The sequence below is a fragment of the Ranitomeya variabilis genome, chromosome 4 (genome assembly GCF_051348905.1).
Source record: "Ranitomeya variabilis isolate aRanVar5 chromosome 4, aRanVar5.hap1, whole genome shotgun sequence".
NCBI lineage: Eukaryota > Metazoa > Chordata > Amphibia > Anura > Dendrobatidae > Ranitomeya > Ranitomeya variabilis.
The window spans coordinates 559,231,687-559,257,840 of record NC_135235.1 but is presented as its reverse complement, the minus strand read 5'-3'; positions in this window follow the sequence as shown (position 1 = coordinate 559,257,840).

Below are 26,154 nucleotides of genomic sequence, written 5' to 3'. Positions count from 1 at the left end.
AAGTGGTAGTGCTGCTGTCTTTGGATCGCAGCAGTCATCAGGTGTGTCCACTTATTGCAATTCGGACTGGGCTATTTAGTCTTGCTTGACCCTTTGGTTAGTGCCAGTTGTCCATTGTTTCCTGGAGGATTCACTTCCCTGCCTGGTCTCTCTTGCTTGCTGTTCATTTCAACAAAGATAAGTGCTGGCTTTGTTTTCTGCAGTCCACATGCTGTGGGCATGATCGTTCTAGTTACTTTCCATGTTTTGTCTTGTCCAGCTTGGTCTGTATAAGGATTTGTTTAGCCAAGCTGGTATCTCTGGAGATGCAGATATACCCTCCATGCCTTTAGTTAGATGTGGAGTTTTTGTATTTTCTGTGGTGGATATTTTCTAGTGTTTTAATACTGACCGCATAGTACTCTGTCCTATCCTTTCTATTTAGCTAGAATTGGCCTCCTTTGCTAAATCCTGATTTCAGTCTGCGTATGTTATTTCCCTCTCTTCTCACAGTCAATATTTGTGGGGGGCTGTCTATCCTTTGGGGAATTTTCTCTGAGGCAAGATAGTTTTCCCCTTTCTATCTCTAGGGGTAATTAGTCCTCCGGCTGTGTCGAGATGTCTAGGGAGTGATAGGTACATTCTACGGCTACTTCTACTTGCGGTGTTAAGTTCAGGGTCTGCGGTCAGTACAGGTACCACCTTCTCCAGAGTACGTCTCATGCTGCTCCTAGGCCACCAGTTCATAACAGTACAACTGGCCAACAATGAGTTAATTGCATCTCAGAAGAAGGAAAGGAAAGTGCTGAGCCATTTTTTTTTCTGTAGTCTGTTGTGCCTCTTCTTTCCTCTTTACCTCTGGGTGGTTCAGGAGTTTGGCGCTGGTATGGACGTTCAGGGATTGGCTTCTCGTGTGGATCAGCTTGCTGCTAGAGTACAGGGTATTTCAGATCCTTCGTGAGAATGCTTTGTTCGTGAAGGGGTCTAAGTGCCTTTTTGGAGTACAGAAGGTTTCTTTTTTGGGCTTCATTTTTTCTCCCTCATCTATAGAAATGGATCCGGTTAAGGTTCAGGCCATTCATGATTGGATCCAGCCCACTTCTGTGAAGAGCCTTCAGAAATTTTTGGGCTTTGCTAATTTTTATCGCCGCTTTATTGCCAACTTCTCCAGTGTGGTTAAACCTCTGACCGATTTGACGAAGAAGGGCGCTGATGTGGCGAATTGGTCCTCTGCGGCTGTTTCTGCCTTTCAGGAGCTTAAACGCCGATTTACTTCTGCCCCTGTGTTGCGTCAGCTGGATGTCTCCCTTCCATTTCAGGTTGAGGTTGACGCTTCTGAGATTGGGGCAGGGGCCGTTTTGTCACAGAGGAATTCTGATGGTTCCTTGTTGAAACCGTGTGCCTTCTTTTCTCGAAAATTTTCGCCTGCGGAACGCAATTATGATGTCGGCAATCGTGAGTTGTTGGCTATGAAGTGGGCATTTGAGGAGTGGCGTCATTGTCTTGAGGGGGCCAAGCACCGTATTGTGGTCTTGACTGATCATAAGAATCTGATTTACCTCGGGTCTGCCAGACGGCTGAATCCTAGACAGGCCCGATGGTCCCTGTTTTTCTCCCGTTTTGATTTTGTGGTCTCGTACCTTCCGGGTTCTAAGAATGTTAAGGCGGATGCCCTCTCTAGGAGCTTTTTGCCTGATTCTCCTGGGGACCTTGAGCCGGTCGGCATTCTGAAGGAAGGGGTGATTCTTTCTGCCATCTCCCCTGATTTACGTCGGGCTCTTCAGGAGTTTCAGGCCGATAAGCCTGATCGCTGTCCAGTGGGGAAATTGTTTGTTCCTGACAGATGGACTAGTAAAGTGATTTCTGAGATTCATTGTTCTGTGTTGGCTGGCCATCCTGGGATTTTTGGTACCAGAGATTTGGTTGGTAGGTCCTTTTGGTGGCCTTCTTTGTCACGGGATGTGCGTTCATTTGTGCAGTCCTGTGGGACTTGTGCGCGGGCCAAGCCTTGCTGTTCCCGCGCTAGTGGGTTGCTTTTGCCTTTGCCGGTCCCTGAGAGGCCTTGGACGCATATTTCTATGGATTTTATTTCAGATCTTCCAGTTTCCCAGAGGATGTCGGTTATCTGGGTGGTTTGTGACTGGTTTTCTAAGATGGTTCATTTGGTACCTTTGCCTAAATTGCCTTCCTCTTCTGATTTGGTTCCGTTGTTTTTTCAGCATGTGGTTCGTTTGCATGGCATTCCGGAGAATATTGTGTCCGACAGAGGGTCTCAGTTTGTTTCTAGGTTTTGGCGAGCCTTTTGTGCTAGACTGGGCATTGATTTGTCTTTTTCTTCCGCGTTTCATGCTCAGACAAATGGCCAAACCGAGCGAACTAATCAGACCTTGGAAACTTATTTGAGATGCTTTGTGTCTGCTGATCAGGACGATTGGGTGGCCTTCTTGCCATTGGCCGAGTTTGCCCTTAATAATCGGGCTAGTTCTGCTACCTTGGTTTCACCCTTCTTTTGTAATTCTGGTTTTCATCCTCGCTTTTCTTCAGGGCAGGTAGAGCCTTCTGATTGTCCTTGGGTGGACTCTGTGGTTGACAGGTTGCAGCAGATTTGGGCTCATGTTGTGGACAATTTGGTGTTGTCTTAGGAGGAGGCTCAGCGTTTTGCTAACCGTCGTCAGTGTGTTGGTTCCCGGCTTCGGGTTGGGGATTTGGTTTGGTTGTCTTCCCGTCATGTTCCTATGAAGGTTTCTTCCCCTAAGTTTAAGCCTCGGTTTATTGGTCCTTATAGGATTTCTGAGATTATTAATCCGGTGTCTTTTCGTTTGGCCCTTCCGGCCTCTTTTTCCATCCATAATGTTTTTCATAGATCTTTGTTGCGGAAATATGTGGTGCCTGTTGTTCCCTCTGTTGATCCTCCTGCCCCGGTGTTGGTTGATGGGGAGTTGGAGTATGTGGTTGAGAAGATTTTGGATTCTCGTTTTTCGAGACGGAAACTTCAGTATCTTGTCAAATGGAAGGGTTACAGCCAGGAGGATAATTCTTGGATTTTTGCCTCGGATGTCCATGCTACTGATTTGGTTTGGGCCTTTCATCTGGCTCGTCCTGATCGGCTTGAGGGCTCTGGTGAGGGTTCGGTGACCCCTCTTCAAGGGGGGGTACTGTTGTGAATTCTGCTCTTGGGCTCCCTCCGGTGGTTATAAGTGGTAGTGCTGCTGTCTTTGGATCGCAGCAGTCATCAGGTGTGTCCACTTATTGCAATTCGGACTGGGCTATTTAGTCTTGCTTGACCCTTTGGTTAGTGCCAGTTGTCCATTGTTTCCTGAAGGATTCACTCCCCTGCCTGGTCTCTCTTGCTTGCTGTTCATTTCAACAAAGATAAGTGCTGGCTTTGTTTTCTGCAGTCCACATGCTGTGGGCATGATCGTTCTAGTTACTTTCCATGTTTTGTCTTGTCCAGCTTGGTCTGTATAAGGATTTGTTTAGCCAAGCTGGTATCTCTGGAGATGCAGATATACCCTCCATGCCTTTAGTGAGATGTGGAGTTTTTGTATTTTCTGTGGTGGATATTTTCTACTGTTGTAATACTGACTGTATAGTACTCTGTCCTATCCTTTCTATTTAGCTAGAATTGGCCTCCTTTGCTAAATCCTGATTTCAGTCTGCGTATGTTATTTCCCTCTCTTCTCACAGTCAATATTTGTGGGGGGCTGTCTATCCTATGGGGAATTTTCTCTGAGGCAAGATAGTTTTCCCCTTTCTATCTCTAGGGGTAATTAGTCCTCCGGCTGTGTCGAGATGTCTAGGGAGTGATAGGTACATTCCACGGCTGCTTCTAGTTGTGGTGTTAAGTTAAGGGTCTGCGGTCAGTACAGGTACCACCTTCTCCAGAGTACGTCTCATGCTGCTCCTAGGCCACCAGTTCATAACAGGGTCCCCAGGGCTCCCAAGGTGTGTGGCAAGGTGGTGAATGACGACGAATAAGTGGAGGACACAAGTTGTAAAGTCTTTACCTGATTTACTGGTGGTGTAGTAGTCCACAGTCCAGGGTACCAGGCACAGGTGTCCTACGGTCCGGCAATAGGAGAAGCTCCTCAATTGAGGTCTGTGAGCCTTTCCTACTTTTGCTGTTGTATGATGTCCCTGCTGCTTGAAACTTACTGGCAAAGTCCTCTTTTCCCCTGTCCTGGAACAGATACCTGCATGACGGGCAGCTTGAGCCGTTTTATAGGGACTCAATCATGCCCCGGGCTCTTCAGGTGCTGCTGCATCTCAGGTGTGGTGCGGGCTAGTGACTTAAAGTTCTTAGTCATCCGGTTCTGCCAGGTGTCCTAGAGTCCCACTATAGCCTCAGGCTCCCGGTCCCCGGTTTCTGCGCTCTGGTTCAGAGGGTGCCCGGTCACAGTTCCCCTCTGAGCCCTGTTTGTCTCTCCTCTGCTCCTTCCCTCTATAACTCCACCACATTCAACCCCTCGGGTTGTCTCTCCTTCCAGAGGCTACAGGTCCCACGTGGCTGCTGGGACTCTCTGTCTGCTCTGCGTTTCTCCTAGACGTCTTGTCTCCTTGGTCTCCCTGGACCAACTTTCTAACTCCTCCTCCAGATCAGGACATATATCCATATTTGAGGGAAGCTCCCCTGAATCCAGGTCCTGAGCTCCCCTCCTAGCCTGGATTTGGAATGTGTTGTATGTGGGTGCCATACCTGATAAAGAGAACTCCATTGCTTCCAAGCATGGTATCGCCCTCCCCGAAAGGAAGGCAACATCACTGCAACAACCGGTTACCTGGGGTGTTGCACAGTAACCACCGATCGACCAAACCGCTGCACGATGAGCTCCACCCTCACCTACTGTATCCTCACCCATTCCTTGTAGATTGTGAGCCCTCGCAGGCAGGGTCCTCTCTCCTGATGTACCAGTCGTGACTTGTATTGTCAACTGTACTTGCTTTTATTATGTGCACCCCTCCTCACATGTAAAGCGCCATGGAATAAATGGCGCTATAATAATAAATAATAATAATAATGTGCATTAGTGCTTTTTTTCTTCTTCAATTCACACAGTAGTTAAATGTGGAAAGTTTGAAGTAGAAATGACTCAAAAACAGACATGCTGCTTCTTTTTGTACCCATAAAAAACACATTAAGAAAAGCAACACCTTATGCGTTTTCTCATTAAAATTGATAAGGAGCTAATTCAGAGTATTAGAAGTGGTTTTTAGTGCAAAATTTGCTCCAAAATTAACAAAAAAACTATGTGAACATGCTTTAGAAAAAGCATCATGTCATTTCTTTGTCACTCCCCATATTCTAATTAAATACATCACAACAGTGTCAAAAACCCCTGTTATTACACAATCATGCCCAAAATCACAGCTTTTTGAAGTGTTTTTTAGAGGTGGATTTTTCAGCCAGAGAAAAACTATGTGGACATACCCTAAATCATACATGTAAAAAATGCACATTCCTTGTTTAGGAAGCTCTGAGACTGAGACTTAGGAAACGAGCAGGACACAAGAGAATTAAAAATCCCTCTTCCTGACAGCTTGAATTTTCCAATAAGGGTGTGTTTCCAAGGTCAGGAAACGCAGCGTGTTTGACGCTTCGTAGAGCCGCAGCGTCAAACAGGCAGCGTCCAGATGTTACAGCATAGTGGAGGGGATTTCATGAAATCCCGTCTCCACTATGTGTTAAAACATGCAGGCAGCAGACCCGCGTAAACGGACATGCGGCGCGTCATTTCAGAAGGCAGCATGTCTGTTTACAATGTGGCGACGCTCCGTCGCCGCACCATAAATTTACCATAGACAATCATTAGATGCGGTAAAACCGCATCTAATGATTAGTCACATGCGTAGTAACTGCGTAAACGTAGTAACTGCGTAACATACACCATGCAACATAAAACATACACCATGCAACATGCAACATACACCATGCAACATACACCATGCGACATGCGATATACAACATGCACCATGCAACATACAACATGCGACATACAGTACGACATGCGAAATACCACATGCGACATGCAACATGAGAGACATGCAACATGAGATATACAACATGCACCATGCGACATGTGAACATGCAACACGCAACATGCAACATGCCACCTTCACCATGCAACATACGATATGCAACATGCGACATAGAACATGCACTATGCGTCATGCGACATACAACATGCACCATGCAACATGCAGCATGCAACATACAACATGCACCATGCACCATACAACATACAACATGCAACATACAACATGCACCATGCACCATACAACATGCAACATACAACATGCACCATGCAACATACAGCATACAACATGCACCATGCAACATACAACATGCACCATGCACCATACAATATACAACATGCAACATACAACATGCACCATGCAACATACAACATACAACATGCAGCATGCAACATACAACATGCACCATGCAACATGCAACATACAGCATGCAACATGCACCATACAACATACAACATGCAACATGCACCATGCAACATACAGCATGCAACATACAACATGCACCATGCAACATACAACATGCAACATACAACATGCAACATACAACATGCAACATGCAACATGCAACATACTACATACAACATGCAACATACAACATGCAACATGCAACATGCAACATACAACATGCGACATACGACATGCGACATGCAACATTCAACATGCAACATGCAACATACAACATGCAACATGCAACATACAACATGTAACATACAACATGCACCATGCAACATACAACATGCACATGCAACATGCAACATACAGCATGTAACATACAACATGCACCATGCAACATACAACATGCACCATGCAACATACAACATACAACATGCAACATACAACATGTAACATACAACATGCACCATGCAACATACAACATGCACCATGCAACATACAACATGCACCATGCAACATACAACATGCACCATGCACCATACAACATACAACATGCAACATACAACATGCACCATGCAACATACAACATACAACATGCAACATACAACATGCACCATGCAACATACAGCATGCAACATACAACATGCACCATATAACATACAACAGAACATACAACATGCACCATGCAACATACAACATGCAACATACAACATGCACCATACAACATAGAACATACAACATGCACCATGTAACATGCACCATGCAACATACAACATGCAACATGCAACATACAGTACATACAACATACATCATACAACACATACATACACTACATAAACATACATATGGACATACAGTACATACAACATAGAGTACATACTCACCATCACCTTGTCACCTTGATCCTCGAAGCCATTGTCACCTGTAAAAAAATATTAAAATAATAAACAAACAATATACTCCCTGATCCGCAGAAATCCAATTAAAACAAGTGTCCCACGATGATCTCCCGTGGAGAGCAGCCACATCAGCTGATGCAACTGCTCTCCAGGGGCTCCAGAAATACAATGACAGAAGGTATCCATCAGCAATGTATTCCTCCATCTCTGTGAGAAATAGTCCCTACTCTCACTTGTGGCACTGCTGTGTGGGAAAATTCCCCCGCAGCTTTGCCATAAAGTAAGACCCTGAACTCAGGTAACCTCTGCAGTGATGCACTACAGGAGCCATTGTCTCCTGTCAGTGCGTCACTGAAGGTCTATAGAGCAGTGACGTCACCCGATGTCACTATTCTATAGGGGAGATCGTCGTGGGACACTCGTTATTAATTGGACTACGGTGGAAAGGTAGTATACGGTTGGTTTATTATTTTTAATTTTTTGCAGGCGATCGAGTATGGTAAGTTTTGTGAAATTAAGAATATTAAAATACATTTTTCTGGCTGTGTATTTTTTTTAACTCTTTCACTACTATAAGACTAGTAATGGATAGGCGTCTTATTGATGCCTCTACATTACTAACTGGGCTTAATGTCACCTTACATTAGCAAGGTGACATTAACTGTTATGACCCCAATGGCGAGGGTCTCAGAGGAACGTGGAAGTCTGCAGAATACAAAAATCCAGCTCATAGGGCAGTGGTAACTGGGTTGACCATATATCTACTCCTAACGCCAACACTAGAAGTAGCCGGGGATCATTCCTACGTTGATTCTAGATGACACGCGCCAGCCGGAGAATCTAGCTACCCCTAGTAGAGGAAAACAAAGACCTTTCTTGCCTCCAGAGAAGGGGACCCCAAAGCTGGATAGAAGCCCCCCACAAATAATGACGGTGAGGTAAGAGGAAATGACAAACACAGAAATGAACCAGGTTTAGCAGAGAGGCCCGCTTACTGATAGCAGAATTAAGAAAGGTAACTTATATGGTCAACAAAAACCCTATCAAAATCCACACTGGAAATTCAAGAACCCCCGAACCGTCTAACGGTCCGGGGGGAGAACACCAGCCCCCTAGAGCTTCCTGCAAAGGTCAGGATATAGATTTGGAACAAGCTGGACAAAAATACAAAAAGCAAAAAGCAAAAGGCAGACTTAGCTGATATAACTGGAACCAGGATCAGTAGACAAGAGCACAGCAGACTAGCTCTGATAACTACGTTGCCAGGCATTGAACTGAAGGTCCAGGGAGCTTATATAGCAACACCCCTAACTAACGACCCAGGTGCGGATAAAAGGAATGACAGAAAAACCAGAGTCAAAAAACTAGTAACCACTAGAGGGAGCAAAAAGCAAATTCACAACAGTACCCCCCCCTTAGTGAGGGGTCACCGAACCCTCACCACGACCACCAGGGCGATCAGGATGAGCGGCATGAAAGGCACGAACTAAATCGGCCGCATGAACATCAGAGGCGACCACCCAGGAATTATCCTCCTGACCATAGCCCTTCCACTTGACCAGGTACTGAAGCCTCCGCCTGGAGAGGCGAGAATCCAAGATCTTCTCCACCACGTACTCCAACTCGCCCTCAACCAACACCGGAGCAGGAGGCTCAGCAGAAGGAACTACAGGCACAATGTACCGCCGCAACAAGGACCTATGAAATACATTGTGAATAGCAAACGACACAGGAAGATCCAGACGAAAAGATACAGGATTAAGGATTTCCAATATCTTGTAAGGCCCAATAAAACGAGGTTTAAATTTGGGAGAGGAGACCTTCATAGGAACAAAGCGGGAAGAAAGCCATACCAAATCCCCAACGCGTAGTCGGGGACCCACACCGCGACGGCGGTTGGCAAAGCGCTGAGCCTTCTCCTGTGACAACTTCAAGTTGTCCACCACATGATTCCAGATCTGCTGCAACCTATCCACCACAGAATCCACCCCAGGACAGTCAGAAGGCTCCACATGACCCGAAGAAAAGCGAGGATGGAAACCAGAGTTGCAGAAAAAAGGCGAAACCAAGGTGGCGGAACTAGCCCGATTATTAAGGGCAAACTCAGCCAACGGCAAGAATGTCACCCAATCGTCCTGATCAGCAGAGACAAAACACCTCAAATAAGCCTCCAAAGTCTGATTGGTTCGCTCCGTCTGTCCATTAGTCTGAGGATGGAAAGCAGACGAAAACGACAAATCAATGCCCATCCTACTACAAAAGGATCGCCAGAACCTGGAAACGAACTGGGATCCTCTGTCTGACACAATATTCTCAGGGATGCCGTGCAAACGAACCACGTTCTGGAAAAACACAGGAACCAGATCGGAAGAGGAAGGCAGCTTAGGCAAAGGAACCAAATGGACCATCTTGGAGAAGCGATCACATATCACCCAGATAACGGACATGCCCTGAGATAGCGGAAGATCAGAAATGAAATCCATGGAGATATGTGTCCAAGGTCTCTTCGGGACAGGCAAGGGCAAGAGCAAACCGCTGGCACGAGAACAGCAAGGCTTAGCTCGAGCACAAGTCCCACAGGACTGCACAAATGACCGCACATCCCTTGACAAAGAAGGCCACCAAAAGGACCTGGCCACCAGATCTCTGGTGCCAAAAATTCCCGGGTGACCTGCCAACACCGAGGAATGAACCTCGGAAATGACTCTGCTGGTCCACTTATCCGGGACAAACAGTCTGTCAGGTGGACAAGACTCAGGCCTATCAGCCTGAAATCTCTGCAACACACGTCGCAGATCCGGAGAAATAGCTGACAAGATAACTCCATCTTTAAGAATACCAACAGGATCAGTGACTCCAGGAGCATCAGGCACAAAGCTCCTAGAAAGAGCATCGGCCTTCACATTCTTTGAACCTGGTAAATACGAGACAACAAAATCAAAGCGGGAGAAAAACAATGACCAGCGGGCCTGTCTCGGATTAAGGCGTTTAGCAGACTCGAGATACATCAGATTTTTGTGATCAGTCAAGACCACCACACGATGCTTAGCACCCTCGAGCCAATGACGCCACTCCTCAAATGCCCATTTCATGGCCAACAACTCCCGATTGCCCACATCATAATTTCGCTCGGCAGGCGAAAACTTCCTAGAGAAAAAGGCACAAGGTTTCATAACAGAGCAACCAGGGCCTCTCTGCGACAAAACGGCCCCTGCCCCAATCTCCGAAGCATCCACCTCAACCTGAAAGGGAAGTGAGACGTCAGGCTGGCACAAAACAGGCGCCGAAGTAAACCGGCGTTTCAACTCCTGGAAAGCCTCCACGGCAGCAGGAGCCCAGTTAGCTACATCGGAGCCCTTCTTGGTCATATCCGTCAAAGGTTTCACAATGCTAGAAAAATTAGCGATAAAACGACGGTAGAAGTTAGCGAAGCCCAAGAACTTCTGAAGACTCTTAACTGACGAGGGCTGAGTCCAATCAAGAATAGCTCGGACCTTGACTGGGTCCATCTCCACAGCAGAAGGGGAAAAAATGAACCCCAAAAAGGGAACCTTCTGTACACCAAAGAGACACTTTGAGCCCTTGACAAACAAAGAATTTTCACGCAAAATTTTAAAGACCAACCTGACCTGCTCCACATGCGAATCCCAATTATCAGAAAAAACCAAAATATCATCCAGATAAACAATCAAAAATTTATCCAGATACTTCCGGAAAATGTCATGCATAAAGGACTGAAAAACTGAAGGCGCATTGGAGAGCCCAAAAGGCATCACTAAGTACTCAAAATGACCTTCGGGCGTATTGAATGCGGTTTTCCATTCATCACCTTGCTTAATGCGCACAAGGTTGTACGCACCACGAAGGTCTATCTTGGTGAACCACTTGGCACCCTTAATCCGGGCAAACAAGTCAGACAACAGCGGTAAAGGATACTGAAATTTGACAGTGATCTTATTCAAAAGCCGATAATCAATACAAGGTCTCAAAGATCCGTCCTTTTTTGCCACAAAAAACAATCCCGCACCAAGAGGGGAAGAAGACGGACGAATATGTCCTTTCTCCAGAGACTCCTTGATATATGAACGCATAGCGGTATGTTCAGGTACCGACAGATTAAACAGTCTTCCCTTAGGAAATTTACTGCCCGGGATCAAATCTATAGCACAGTCACAGTCCCTATGAGGAGGCAGTGCACTGGACTCAGACTCACTGAAGACATCCTGATAATCAGACAAATACTCCGGAACTTCCGAAGGCGTAGAAGAAGCAATAGACACAGGCAGGGAATCCCCATGAATACCACGACAGCCCCAACTTGAGACTGACATAGCCTTCCAGTCCAGGACTGGATTATGGGTCTGTAACCATGGCAGCCCTAAAACAACCAAATCATGCATTTTATGTAAAACCAGGAAACGTATCACCTCGCGGTGTTCAGGAGTCATGCACATGGTAACCTGTGTCCAATACTGCGGTTTATTTGCTGCCAATGGTGTAGCATCAATACCCCTAAGAGGAATAGGATTTTCTAATGGTTCAAGAGTAAAACCACAGCGCTTAGCAAATGAGAGATCCATGAGACTCAGGGCAGCACCTGAATCTACAAACGCCATGACAGGATAAGATGACAGTGAGCAAATCAAAGTTACAGACAGAATAAATTTAGGTTGCAAATTACCAACGGTGACAGGACTAACAACCTTAGCTATACGTTTAGAGCATGCTGAGATAACATGTGTAGAATCACCACAGTAGTAGCACAAGCCATTCCGGCGTCTATGAATTTTCCGCTCATTTCTAGTCAGGATTCTATCACATTGCATTAAATCAGGTGTCTGTTCAGACAACACCATGAGGGAATTTGCGGTTTTTCTATCACATTGCACCGAATTAGGTGTCTGTTCAGACAACACCATGAGGGAATTTGCGGTTTTGCGCTCCCGCAACCGCCGGTCAATTTGAATAGCCAGTGCCATAGTATCATTCAGACCTGTGGGAATGGGAAAACCCACCATAACATTCTTAATGGCTTCAGAAAGGCCATTTCTAAAATTAGCGGCCAGTGCACACTCGTTCCAATGTGTCAGCACGGACCATTTCCGAAATTTTTGGCAATACACTTCAGCCTCGTCCTGCCCCTGAGACATAGCCAGCAAGGCCTTTTCTGCCTGAATCTCAAGATTGGGTTCCTCATAAAGTAAACCGAGCGCCAGAAAAAACGCATCAAGATCAGCCAATGCCGGATCTCCTGGCGCCAGCGAAAAAGCCCAATCCTGAGGGTCGCCCCGTAAGAACGAAATAACAATTTTTACTTGCTGAGCAGAATCTCCAGATGAACAGGGTCTCAGGGACAAAAACAATTTACAATTATTCACGAAATTCCTAAACTTAAACCTGTCTCCGGAAAACAGTTCAGGAATCGGTATTTTAGGTTCTGACCTAGGATTTCTGATAACATAGTCTTGTATGCCCTGCACACGAGTAGCCAGCTGGTCCACACTTGTAATCAAGGTCTGGACATTCATGTCTGCAGCAAGCATAGCCACTCTGAGGTAAAGGGGAAGAAGAAAAAAAAAAAAAACTCAGAATCTTCTTTCTTATAATCCCTCTTCTGCAATGCATTAAACATTTAATACTGGCCTGGCAAACTGTTATGACCCCAATGGCGAGGGTCTCAGAGGAACGTGGAAGTCTGCAGAATACAAAAATCCAGCTCATAGGGCAGTGGTAACTGGGTTGACCATATATCTACTCCTAACGCCAACACTAGAAGTAGCCGGGGATCATTCCTACGTTGATTCTAGATGACACGCGCCAGCCGGAGAATCTAGCTACCCCTAGTAGAGGAAAACAAAGACCTTTCTTGCCTCCAGAGAAGGGGACCCCAAAGCTGGATAGAAGCCCCCCACAAATAATGACGGTGAGGTAAGAGGAAATGACAAACACAGAAATGAACCAGGTTTAGCAGAGAGGCCCGCTTACTGATAGCAGAATTAAGAAAGGTAACTTATATGGTCAACAAAAACCCTATCAAAATCCACACTGGAAATTCAAGAACCCCCGAACCGTCTAACGGTCCGGGGGGAGAACACCAGCCCCCTAGAGCTTCCTGCAAAGGTCAGGATATAGATTTGGAACAAGCTGGACAAAAATACAAAAACAAAACAAAAAGCAAAAAGCAAAAGGCAGACTTAGCTGATATAACTGGAACCAGGATCAGTAGACAAGAGCACAGCAGACTAGCTCTGATAACTACGTTGCCAGGCATTGAACTGAAGGTCCAGGGAGCTTATATAGCAACACCCCTAACTAACGACCCAGGTGCGGATAAAAGGAATGACAGAAAAACCAGAGTCAAAAAACTAGTAACCACTAGAGGGAGCAAAAAGCAAATTCACAACAATTAACCACTTATTACCCCATATCCCACCGCTACAGGGGAGTGGGAAGTGAGGGGCTAAGTGCCGGAATTGGTGCATCTTTTAGATGCTCCATTTCTGGGGCGGCTGGAGGCTGGTATTTGTAGCCTGGGGGCAATAACCATGGCCCCTCTCTAGGCTATGAATATAAGCCCGCAGCTGTCTGCATAGCCTTTCTGGCTATAAAATATAGGGGGACCCCACGTCCTTTTTTTGGGGTCCCCCTAATTTAATAGCCAGTAAAGGCTACGCAGACAGCTGCGGGCTGATATTCATAGCCTGGGAAGGGGCCATGAGTATTACCCCCTTCCCAGGCTACAAATATTGGCCCCCGGCCGTCGGCTTTCCCCCTCTGGCGCAGAAAATTGCAAGGGAGCCAACGCCATTTTCCCCCCGTTTTTTTACAGTTAAACGTTCAATAATAAACATCGGTCTTGCTATTACCTATCTACTACTGTAGATGGTGGCCTGATTCTAACGCATCGGGTATTCTAGAATATGTATGTAGTTTATTTACGAAGCAGTGTTTAAATCCCGCTGCAATATCGCTGATTGGTCGTGGCCGGCCAGGAGCGACCAATCAGCGAAGCATGGTTTAAATCCAATTCACGGCCGGACTGCGCCTGTCGCTGATTGGTCGCGGGCGGCTGGCGCGACCAATCAGCGACACGGGATTTCCGTTACAAACAGACCCTTAGACGATTATATATATTGATGAATAATCTATCTATAAATATATTTATAGATAGATATATCTATAGATACATAGATATACTAAACATCGGGCTTGGTATTATCTATAGATCTATCTATTATCTATCTATCATCTATCTATCTATCTTCTATCTATAATCTATCTATCGTATCTATCTATCTATCTATCTATCTATCTATCTATCTATCTATCTATCGTATCTATCATCCATCTATCGTATCTATCTATCTATCTATTATCTATCTTCTATCTATCATCTGTCTATCGTATCTATCTATGGAATCTATCATCTATCTATCGTATCTATCTATTATCTATCTATCTATCTATCTATCTATCTATCTATCTATCTATCTATCTATCTATCTATCGTATCTATCTATCATATCTATCATCTATCGTATCTATCTATTATCTATCTATCGATATATCTATCTAGCTATCTATAGATATATCTATCGATAGATATATTTATAGATAGATAATATTATCTATCTATTATCTATCTATCTATCTTCTATCTATCATCTATCTATCGTATCTATCTATCCTATCTATCATCTATCTATCGTATCTATCTGTCGATATATCTATCTAGCTATCTATAGATATATCTATCGATAGATATATTTATAGATAGATAATAGATACGATAGATAGATACGATAGATAGATAGATAGATTCGAAAGATCTATCTATTATCTATCTATTATCTATGTATCCCATATCTATCTATCATCTATCTATCATCTATCTGTCTGTGTGTGTAAACATTATTCTTCAATGGAGTATGGAAATGAAGAGGTTGGACAAGAAATGACAGCACCATTCTTTTTTTTTTTGGAATATCTTTATTGAGCTTACAAAAACACACACAAATCCGCATGAAAAAACGCATGAAAAAATGCATCAAAAACGCAGGTGACCTGGCAATGACCTCAGGTGCAGATTTGGAGCAGATTCTACCTGCGTCAAATTCTGAGCAAATCCTGATGCAATCCTGACCGTGGAAACAAACCCTAAGAAATACATTACAAATTTGTTGTTAAAAGCCCTTCACAATTTTACCCATTTAATAAGATGATAAAGCCCCTTTAAAGGGGTAATCCGAGAATATTTTATTTTTTTTTTACTATGGTGTAAAAACTAACAGGCGGGTAGTTACTAAAATGCCTGTTCTGCTCGCCATGATCTCTGCCAGCACAGAGCAGTCACTGACAAATCCTGTGGCTTCAGCTGACGTCACATTGACAGAGAAGCTGCTTCTCTTCTGCTCTGCACTGCTGACAGGATGTAACTGTCAGCGTAATGGTGATTGACACCCAGCTCCCTGCTACCTCACTGCGGGGGCTGTCAATCAGCATAACATCGGCAGTCACGCCCCGTGAGCAACCTGGAAAAGAAAAAGCTGCTCGGTTGATGGGAAGCAGCTGAATCGCTGGTAGGAGCTGTCAGTGACTATTCCGAGCTCGTATAAAAGACAGGTAGTTAGCAACTTCCTGGCAATTCATTAGTTTTAAAGTGTTTAATTCCCAAGTTTTCACTGATACAGAATGATATTTCTAGTATTACAAGACTGTTTATAGAAGATGCTCGACTTGTCAGATACAGCTGAAAAAATTAGAGATGCTGAGGGAAGAGCTTGCACAATTGCCACTGTCTGTAATTGTTATAAATTGCTAATGTTCACCTTTCAGGTCAGCAGTCTACAATTACCAACAACATAAGAAATACTTCCTGCAGTTCCCTATTATGTCCACTAAGTGGCAGCAGTTTTCCAAGCGAAGTGAGTGGCGACTAGCACAGAATATTTAGCACATACATGATGTTATTTCCTGTATGGAATAAAACAGAATAAAAGACTTGGTTTTCTAATTACCAAAGTGGGAATATTAAATTGGTAAATAGCTTTGGTATGAAATGTTAACCCCTTAATCCCATATGACGTACTATCCCGTCGAGATGACCTGGGACTTACCGTATATACTCGAGTGTAAGCCGAGATTTTCAGCCCAAATTTTTGGGCTGAAAGTGTCCCTCTCAGCTTATACTCGAGTCACGGTCAGCGGTCGGCGGCAGGGTCGGCGGGTGAGAGGTCTATCGCATACTCACCTGCTTCCGGCTCTCCTGGCGCTGTCCCTGCCTGTCCCACGGTCTTTGGGTGCCACAGCTCTTCCCCAGTTCAGCGGTCACGTAGCACCGCTCATTAAAGTTATGAATATGGACTCCACTCCCATAGGGGTGGAGCCGCATATTCATAACTGTAATGAGCGGTGCCAGTGACCGCTGACAGAGGAAGAGGCTGCCGTGCCCGGAGACCATCTGTCCGGGATAAGGAGCCAGGGATGCCGGGAGCAGGTAAGTATGTCATATTTACCTGTCCGCGTTCCACACGCCGGGTGCCGCTCAGTCTTCCCGTCCCCTTGCTCTGACTGTTCAGGTCAGAGGGCGCGATGACGTACTAGTGTGCGCGCCGCCCTCTGCCTGAACAGTCAGTGCGGAGAGACGGGACGCTGAGGAGCTGCGGGCAACAACTAGAGGTGAGTATGTGATTTTTTTTTTTTATTGCAGCAGCAGCAGCAGCATTGTATATGGGGCACAGCTTTATATGGAGCATCTTATGGGGCAATAATGAATGGTACAGAGCATTATATGGGGCACAGCTTTATATGGAGCATCTTATGGGGCAATAATGAATGGTACAGAGCATTATAATGGGGCACAGCTTTATATGGAACATCTTATGGGGCAATAATGAACGGTACAGAGCATTATATGGGGCACAGCTTTATATGGAGCATCTTATGGGGCAATAATGAACGGTACAGAGCATTATATATGGGGCACAGCTTTATATGGAGCATCTTATGGGGCAATAATGAACGGTACAGAGCATTATATATGGGGCACAGCTTTATATGGAGCATCTTATGGGGCAATAATGAACGGTACAGAGCATTATATATGGGGCACAGCTTTATATGGAGCATCTTATGGGGCAATAACGCTTGTGCAGCATTATAATGGGGCAAGTGACTGTACGGAGCATCTTACGGGGCCATAACGCTTGTGCAGCATTATAATGGGGCAAGTGACTGTACGGAGCATCTTACGGGGCCATAACGCTTGTGCAGCATTATAATGGGGCAAGTGACTGCACGGAGCATCTTATGGGGCCATAACATTTGTGCAGCATTATATGGGGCAAGTGACTGTACGGAGCATCTTATGGGTCCATAACGCTTGTGCAGCACTATATGGGGCAAGTGACTGTATGAATGATCTTATGGGGCCGTAACGTTTGTGCAGCATTATATGGCGCAAGTGACTGTATGGAGCATCTTATGGGGCCATAACGTTTCTGCAGCACTATATAGGGCAAATAACTCTATGGAGCATCTTATGGGGCCCTTATTACCCTTTATGCAGGATTATATGGGGCATATTTTAATATGGAGCATCTAATGGGGCCCATCAAACTTTATGGAGCATTATATGGGGCTCCTGATTCAATATGGATATTCAAAAACACTTAACCTTCTGATGAATTTTACTTTTATTGGTATCTATTTTTACTTTTGATATTTACCGGTAGCTGCTGCATTTTCCACCCTAGGCTTATACTCGAGTCATTAAGTTTTCCCAGTTTTTTGTGGCAAAATTAGGGGGGTCGGCATATACTCGGGTCGGCTTATACTCGAGTATATACGGTACTTCCCAGTGACGGGATAGTACGTCACATGCGATCGGCTGCGCTCACGGGGGGAGCGCGGCCGATCGCCGCCGGGTGTCAGCTGACTATCGCAGCTGATATCCGGCACGGACCATCCCTGGCACATTAACCCCCGGCACACTGCGACCAAAGATGATCACAGTGTTCCGGCGGTATAGGGAAGCATCGCGCAGGGAGGGGGCTCCCTGCGAGCTTCCCTGAGACCCTCGGAGCAACGCGATGTGATCGCGTTGCTCCGAGGGTCTCCTACCTCCTTCTCACTGCAGGCCCCGGATTCAAAATGGCCACGGGGCTGCTTCCGGGTCCTGCAGGGAGGTGGCTTCACAGCGCCTGCTCAGAGCAAGCGCTGGCAACCCTGCAGGAGTGCACGTCAGATCGCTGATCTGACACAGTGCTCTGCAAAGTGTCAGATCAGCGATCTGACCCTATAACATAATGCCCCCCCCCGGGGCAATGTTATAAAGTACAAAAAAAAATATTCACATGTGTAAAAAAAAAAAATCCTAAATAAAGAAAAAAAAATATTGTTCCCCTAAATACATTTCTTTATCTAAAAAACAAACAAACAATAAAAGTACACATATTTAGTATTGCCACGTTCGTAACGACCCGACCTATAAAACTGTCTCACTATTTAACCCCTTCAGTGAACACCGTAAAAAGAAAAAAAAAAAAAAAACGAGGCAAAAAACAACGCTTTATTATCATACCGCTGAAAACAAAGTGGAATAACACGCGATCAAAAATACGGATATAAATAACCATGGTACCGCTGAAAACGTCATCTTATCTTGCAAAAAACGAGCTGCCATACAGCGTCATCAACAAAAAAATAAAAAAGTTATAGTTCTCAGAATAAAGCGATGCAAAAATAATTATTTTTTCCAGAAAATAGTTTTTATCGTATAAAAGCGCCAAAACATAAAAAAAATATAAATGAGGTATCGCTGTAATTGTACTGACCCGAAGAATAAAACTGCTTTATCAATTTTACCAAACGTGGAACGGTATAAACACCCCCCCCAAAAAAAAAAAAAATTCATGAATAGCTGGTTTTTGGTCATTCTGCGTCACAAAAATCGGAATAAAAAGCGATCAAAAAATGTCACGTGCACGAAAATGGTGCCAATAAAAACGTCAACTCGTCCCGCAAAAAATAAGACCTCATATGACTCTTTGGACCAACATAAAAAATTGGGGGCGAAAAGATCATTTTCTTGAAAAAATATGATTTTTTATTTTTACGGCTCTGCATTATAAACGTCTGTGAAGCACTTGGTGGGTCAAAGTGCTCACCACACATCTAGATAAGTTCCTTAGGGGGTCTACTTTCCAAAATGGTGTCACTTGTGGGGGTTTTAATGTTTATGCACATCAGGGGCTCTCCAAACGCAACATGGCGTCCTATCTTAATTCCTGTCAATTTTTCATTGAAAAGTCAAATGGCGCTCCTTCCCTTCCGAGCTCTGACAAACGGCAAAAAGTCAAATGGCACTCCTTCTCTTCCAAGCTCTGCGGTGTGCCCAAACAGTGGTTTGCCCCCACATATGGGGTATCAGCGTACTCAGGACAAATTGTACAACAACTTTTGGGGTCCATTTTCTCCTATTACCCTTGGTAATATAAAACAAATTGGAGCTGAAGTAATTTTTTGTGAAAAAAGTTAAATGTTCATTTTTTTTTTTAAACATTCCAAAAATTCCTGTGAAACACCTGAAGGGTTAATAAACTTCTTGAATGTGGTTTTGAGCACCTTGAGGGGTGCAGTTTTTAGAATGGTGTCACACTTGGGTATTTTCTATCATATAGACCCCTTAAAATGACTTCAAATGTAATGTGGTCCCTTAAAAAAAAATGGTGTTGTAAAAATGAGAAATTGCTGGTCAAGTTTTAACCCTTATAACTCCCTAACAAAAAAAATTTTGGTTCCAAAATTGTGCTGATATAAAGTAGACATGTGGGAAATGTTACTTATTAAGTATTTTGTGTGACATATCTCTGTGATTTAAGGGCATAAAAGTTCAAAGTTGGAAAATTGTGAAATTTTCAAAATTTTCGCCAAATTTACGTTTTCTTCACAAATAAACGCAGGTAATATCAGAGAAATTTGACCAAGAACATGAAGTACAATATGACACGAGAAAACAGTGTCAGAATCATCAGGATCCATTGAAGCGTTCCAGAGTTATAACCTCATAAAGGGACAATGGTCAGAATTGTAAAAATTGGCCCGGTCATTAACGTGCAAACCACCCTTGGGGCTTAAGGAGTTAATCAGTAGGATTATTCCGTAAAATGAGAAGCATCAATGTACAAATATAGTTCTAATATCTTTAAAAAAAAAAAGTTAGTTATGGCTTAATTAAAAAATCTTTACAAAAGATTATTAGGATCGGTAGATGTATCGGTAATTGTTCTCATGGGCACCAACAATGTCCTCTTAAATTAGAAAATGTGCCTTTTAAGGTTGCTCTGTGGCAAATGAAAGTTCTATTGCTCTTTGATGCGTTATCAGCAGTTTCTTACAGTAACCGGCAGCCTGCAGTGTTGTGCGGTAAGCAGCAATCCTTATATACAGTACATAGGATATAAAAACACCCCCCGCCGCCATCCCACACAGTCACAGCTTTACATTGCATATTTTCACTTTTACAAAGTTTGATAAAAAAAAAACAACTTTTTACTATTTTATCTGCCAGTTTTATTGGTGGATCTTTTATATTATTTGGATCTTTTATATCAATAAAATAAAATGTAAAAGGAGCTGAAGATCTACAAAGCCAAAAGCTTATTATTGTCAATGATTTTGGTTGCTGACGAGAAGTAGGCCGAACCCTGGTTCATATAGAGGGAAAACATTTACTGATCCTGTCCTTCAGGGGTTGTAAAACCGGTACGAAAATGTTGGACAACATCAGCACCGACAAAGAGAGAAGTAGATGAACTTATAGCAAATGTGATTTATTTTGACCCAGCACCAATGAAAAGACAAATAATGGCCAATGTTTCGACCAATTTGTGGTCTTTATCAAGGTCATCTGTGTGAATAGTGGCCTCGTGTATTGGGTATGCAACAAAATGTGGGTCCAATTTTAAGATGGGGCCCTGTAAATGGGTGTGTTGTAGCTGGTGATCAGAGGCCATGGTTCTTTCCACAATCTCAGGCCACACCACCACTTACAGTGCTTATTGCTCTCTCAGGGTATTGTATATTGCCACCAGGGGTCTCAAGGCAGTGTCACAGTGTATCACTCCAGGTCACTCTAGAGAGTTTCACACAGTTAAGGCCCCATACACAATAGACTAATATCTGACAGTCTAGTGCGTATGGGGGCACCAGATGACTGAAATCCAGGAGAGATCTCGATCGCACATGTCTAATTTTGGACTGCCAATTGCATAATTCCCCTGGAGATAAGCCGCCGGCCGAGATGTCAGTCGGTGGATTTCTCATAGAGAACACAGAAGTGAATTACTGTGTACGAGAGTGTTGGTTGAGATGCCTGTCGGCCGAATCATCGTTTATCTGATAGCCATCTACTGTGTATGGCCAGATCTAGAGTGACTGTGCTAAATGGCAGTCCCACCTTTTTGTTGTCTGAGTCCTAATGCACGGTTCACCAGAATTCTATCTTGTTCTTCTGACTGGGAAGTTACATAGTTATATAATTTGAAAAAAGACCTAGGTCCGACCTTTCTCCATCAATTATTCATTTTGTCACTTACTTATCTATAACCCAAAATGTTATATGTTCTTAGGAAATCATCCAGCCATTTTTTTAAAAGTCATTATAGTGTCTGCAAAATAGGCACTCATGAGATTTGCACTCAGGATCTCCTGTTTATAAGACAGGTGCTTTAACCCACTAGGTCACAGGATCATGTTGCAGCTTGTAAAAGTTGAAAGGTAGTGGCAGAGCAGTTACCTCACTCAGAGAGGGCAAAAATAACATGTAGATGGACACCAGTAATAGTTCAGAAGAATATTAATCACTATGTGGGAATAAGCTTGATGATTACAATGTCTTTTTAAGAATTGACAGGTGGGAAAAGAGGTGTAAAGATGGTTTACTGATGTGTGCTAACACTGGTGACACTTTATTGATAATTGTGACAATCTGCTGGTAAACACTTCAGCAGCACTTCCTTCACACAGGCACAATCGGACACTTTAGCCATCACTCCTACTACACAGTTGCATGCTGTCAGGAATGGATATGTTAGACCCATGGCATTCCTCCTATAAAATGTATTGATTGCAGCTCACCAATCCCTCAGGTCACACATGAGGCTCTTAGCTAGATCAGTCATACTGTTGTCACAGCATACATGTAAACACTAGTGCACTGTTGACCATTCCGATACCGCAAGTATCGGGTATCGGCCGATACTTGCGGGTATCGGAATTCCGATACCGAGATCCGATACTTTTGTGGTATCGGGTATCGGTATCGAAACAACATTAATGTGTAAAAGAAAGAATTAAAATAAAAAATATTGCTATACTCACCTCTCCGACGCAGCCTGCACCTTACCGAGGGAACCGGCAGCGTTCTTTGCTTAAAATGCGCGCTTTTCCTTCCTTCCGTGACGTCACGGCTTCTGATTGGTCGCGTGCCGCCCATGTGGCCGTGACGCAACCAATCACAGCAAGCCGTGACGTAATTTTAGGTCCTTCAGTATTTTACCTGAAATTACGTCACGGCTTGCTGTGATTGGTTGCGTCGCGGCCACATGGGCGACGCGACCAATCACAAGCCGTGACGTCACGGGAGGCTGGACACGCGCGCATTTTAAAATGCGCGCGTCTCCTGCCTCCCGTGACGTCACGGCTTGTTATTGGTCGCGTCGCCCATGTGACCGCGACGCGACCAATCACAACGCCGGAACGTAATTTTAAAATACTGAAGGACCTAAAATTACGTCACGGCTTGCTGTGATTGGTTGCGTCACGGCCACATGGGCGGCACGCGACCAATCAGAAGCCGTGACGTCACGGAAGGAAGGAAAAGCGCGCATTTTAAGCAAAGAACGCTGCCGGTTCCCTCGGTAAGGTGCAGGCTGCGTCGGAGAGGTGAGTATAGCAATATTTTTTATTTTAATTCTTTATTTTACACATTAATATGGTTCCCAGGGCCTGAAGGAGAGTTTCCTCTCCTTCAGACCCTGGGAACCATCAGGGATACCGTCCGATACATGAGTCCCATTGACTTGTATTGGTATCAGGTATCGGTATCGGATTAGATCCGATACTTTGCCGGTATCGGCCGATACTTTCCGATACCGATACTTTCAAGTATCGGACGGTATCGCTCAACACTAGTAAACACATGACGTAGAATAAAACATTGCATGACATATGACAACATACAGTATCATAACACCAACAAGGCATTAGCACAGTCCTGAACAGTTCAACAGATAGAACAATCTTCCCTGTTAAAGGGGTTGTCTCAAATTCTTATGTTATTAAAATTGCAAGTACTTTTGAAAACAAGCAACTTGTACAATTTACTTCTTATTAAAAATTTTCCCCTTTCCTAAGATTCTAGGAAATTGGTGTGATTTTATGTATTGTATCAAATAAGACAAAGAACGTGCAGGGACCAGAGTGATTGCAAAAGGGTAAAAATTATTTTTTCTTAAATGCAAAAAAATCTAAATGTATCCAACATAACAGACACAAAGCCATATTGATTTGTAAGCCAACAGGGGTACACCCAAAGTAAACTTGCAACAGTCATCATAAAAAGCCAATATATAAGGAATGTGTATGTGCACAAAAGAGTATCACGATGGTTAATATGTATGTGAAATATCAAGCATGTATAAGACATATGCGACACTCGTTAGGGCCGTGGGGTACTCGGAACCGGGTCGGACGGTTCTTAAAGGGGTGGTCATGGCAGCAGTGACCCGGTCCGTGGCCCTGGGCGCGCAATGAAAAGGGATGGATGATGGAAAGGAATAAAGTTTATATAGGAAAAAGGGATTGTTCATGATGCCACCTGTGGTACTCGGCTATAGATGGCCGACGCTGCTTAAGGGGACAGCTGGGGCCAGTGGTGCTGCAGCTGAGATTGTTTGGCTCCCCACAGGTGAATCGGGGCCCCAGGGCTACCAGAACAGTTTATGAGGGTTTATGGACATTGGGGTGCAGGAATGATTGGAGGACACAAGGACTGTAATTTCTTTACCATTAATTGCAGGTGCTGTCCAGGGCACTGGTGACAGGTGATCATGGAGGTCCGGGTAGCCTGGAAGCATTTCAGGATCCATCTAGCTAGGTGGATTTGGAGGACTTCTGTTATGATCCTTAGTGGCTGAGGATCACGAATAGACCAGCAAGTGAATAAACTAAGGACAAGCTCTAGGGAGATGGTAACTGGACTGATCGCAAATCTGAACCTATTCAAAACAACTAGAGGTAGCCGGTGAACGTGCCTAAAAAATTCCTAGACGTCTCGAGCCAGCCTGAGGAACTAGCTACCCCTAAAGAGAAAGAAAGACCTCGCTTGCCTCCAGAGAAATAATCCCCAAAGATATAGAAGCCCCCAACAAATATTAACGGTGAAGTAAGAAGAAGGCACATACGTAGGGATGAAATAAGATTCAGCAAAAGAGGCCCACTAGTACTAGAAAGCAGAAAATAGAACAGGGGTCTATGCGATCAATAAAAAAACCCTTACAAAATATCCATCCTGAGATTGCAAGAACCCACGCACCAACTAATGGTGTGTGGGGAGAAACTCAGTCCACTAGAGCATCCAGCAAGCGAGGAAATCACATTTTAGCAAGCTGGACAAGAAAACATGATAAACACTGCTGATCAAAAAAATGAGCAAACAAAACTTAGCTTTGTCCTGGATGGACTGGGAGCAAGGTAGTCAGAAGGAATCTGAGTAGCACTGATTACATCGACAGCCGGCAACAAGAGGAAGTAAAACAGAGCTATATAGGAACCTCCCAGAGGATAACGAACCAGCTGATAGCCAGAGACCAGCAGGATAACAAACAAAGCCACCAGGGGGAGCCCAAAGCAAAAGTCACACCATACCACCAGTGACCACAAGAGGGAGCCTGAAAACAGAGTTCACAACAGTACCCCCCCCTTAAGGAGGGGTCACCGAACCCTCATGAAAACCCCCAGGGGGCGATCAGGATGAGCCACATGGAAGGCACGAACCAAATCAGCCGCATGAACATCAGAGGCGACAACCCAAGAATTATCCTCCTGACCATAGCCCTTCCACTTGACCAAATACTGGAGCCTCTGTCTAGAAACACGAGAATCCAAGATCTTCTCCACCACGTATTCCAATTCTCCCTCAACCAGCACCGGGGCAGGAGGCTCAACCGGAGGAACCACAGGTACCACATACCTCTGCAACAACGAGCGATGGAACACATTATGAATAGCAAATGATGCCGGGAGGTCCAGACGGAATGACACAGGGCCAAGGACTTCCAGAATCTTATAAGGACCGATAAACCGAGGCTTGAACTTAGGAGAGGAGACCTTCATAGGAACGAAGCGAGAAGACAACCACACCAAGTCCCCAACGCGAAGTCGGGGACCCACACAGCGACGGCGGTTGGCAAAGAGCTGAGCCTTCCCTTGTGACAACTTCAAATTGTCCACCACATGATTCCAAATCTGATGCAACCTATCCACCACAACATCCACTCCAGGACAGTCAGAAGGCTCCACCTGACCCGAGGAAAAACGAGGATGAAACCCCGAATTACAAAAAAAAGGAGAAACCAAAGTAGCAGAACTAGCCCGATTATTAAGGGCAAACTCGGCCAACGGTAAAAAAGTAACCCAGTCGTCCTGGTCAGCAGAAACAAAACATCTTAAATAAGTCTCCAAGGTCTGATTAGTTCGCTCGGTTTGGCCATTCGTCTGAGGATGGAAGGCCGACGAAAAAGACAATTCAATGCCCAACTTAGCACAAAAGGTCCGCCAAAATCTAGAC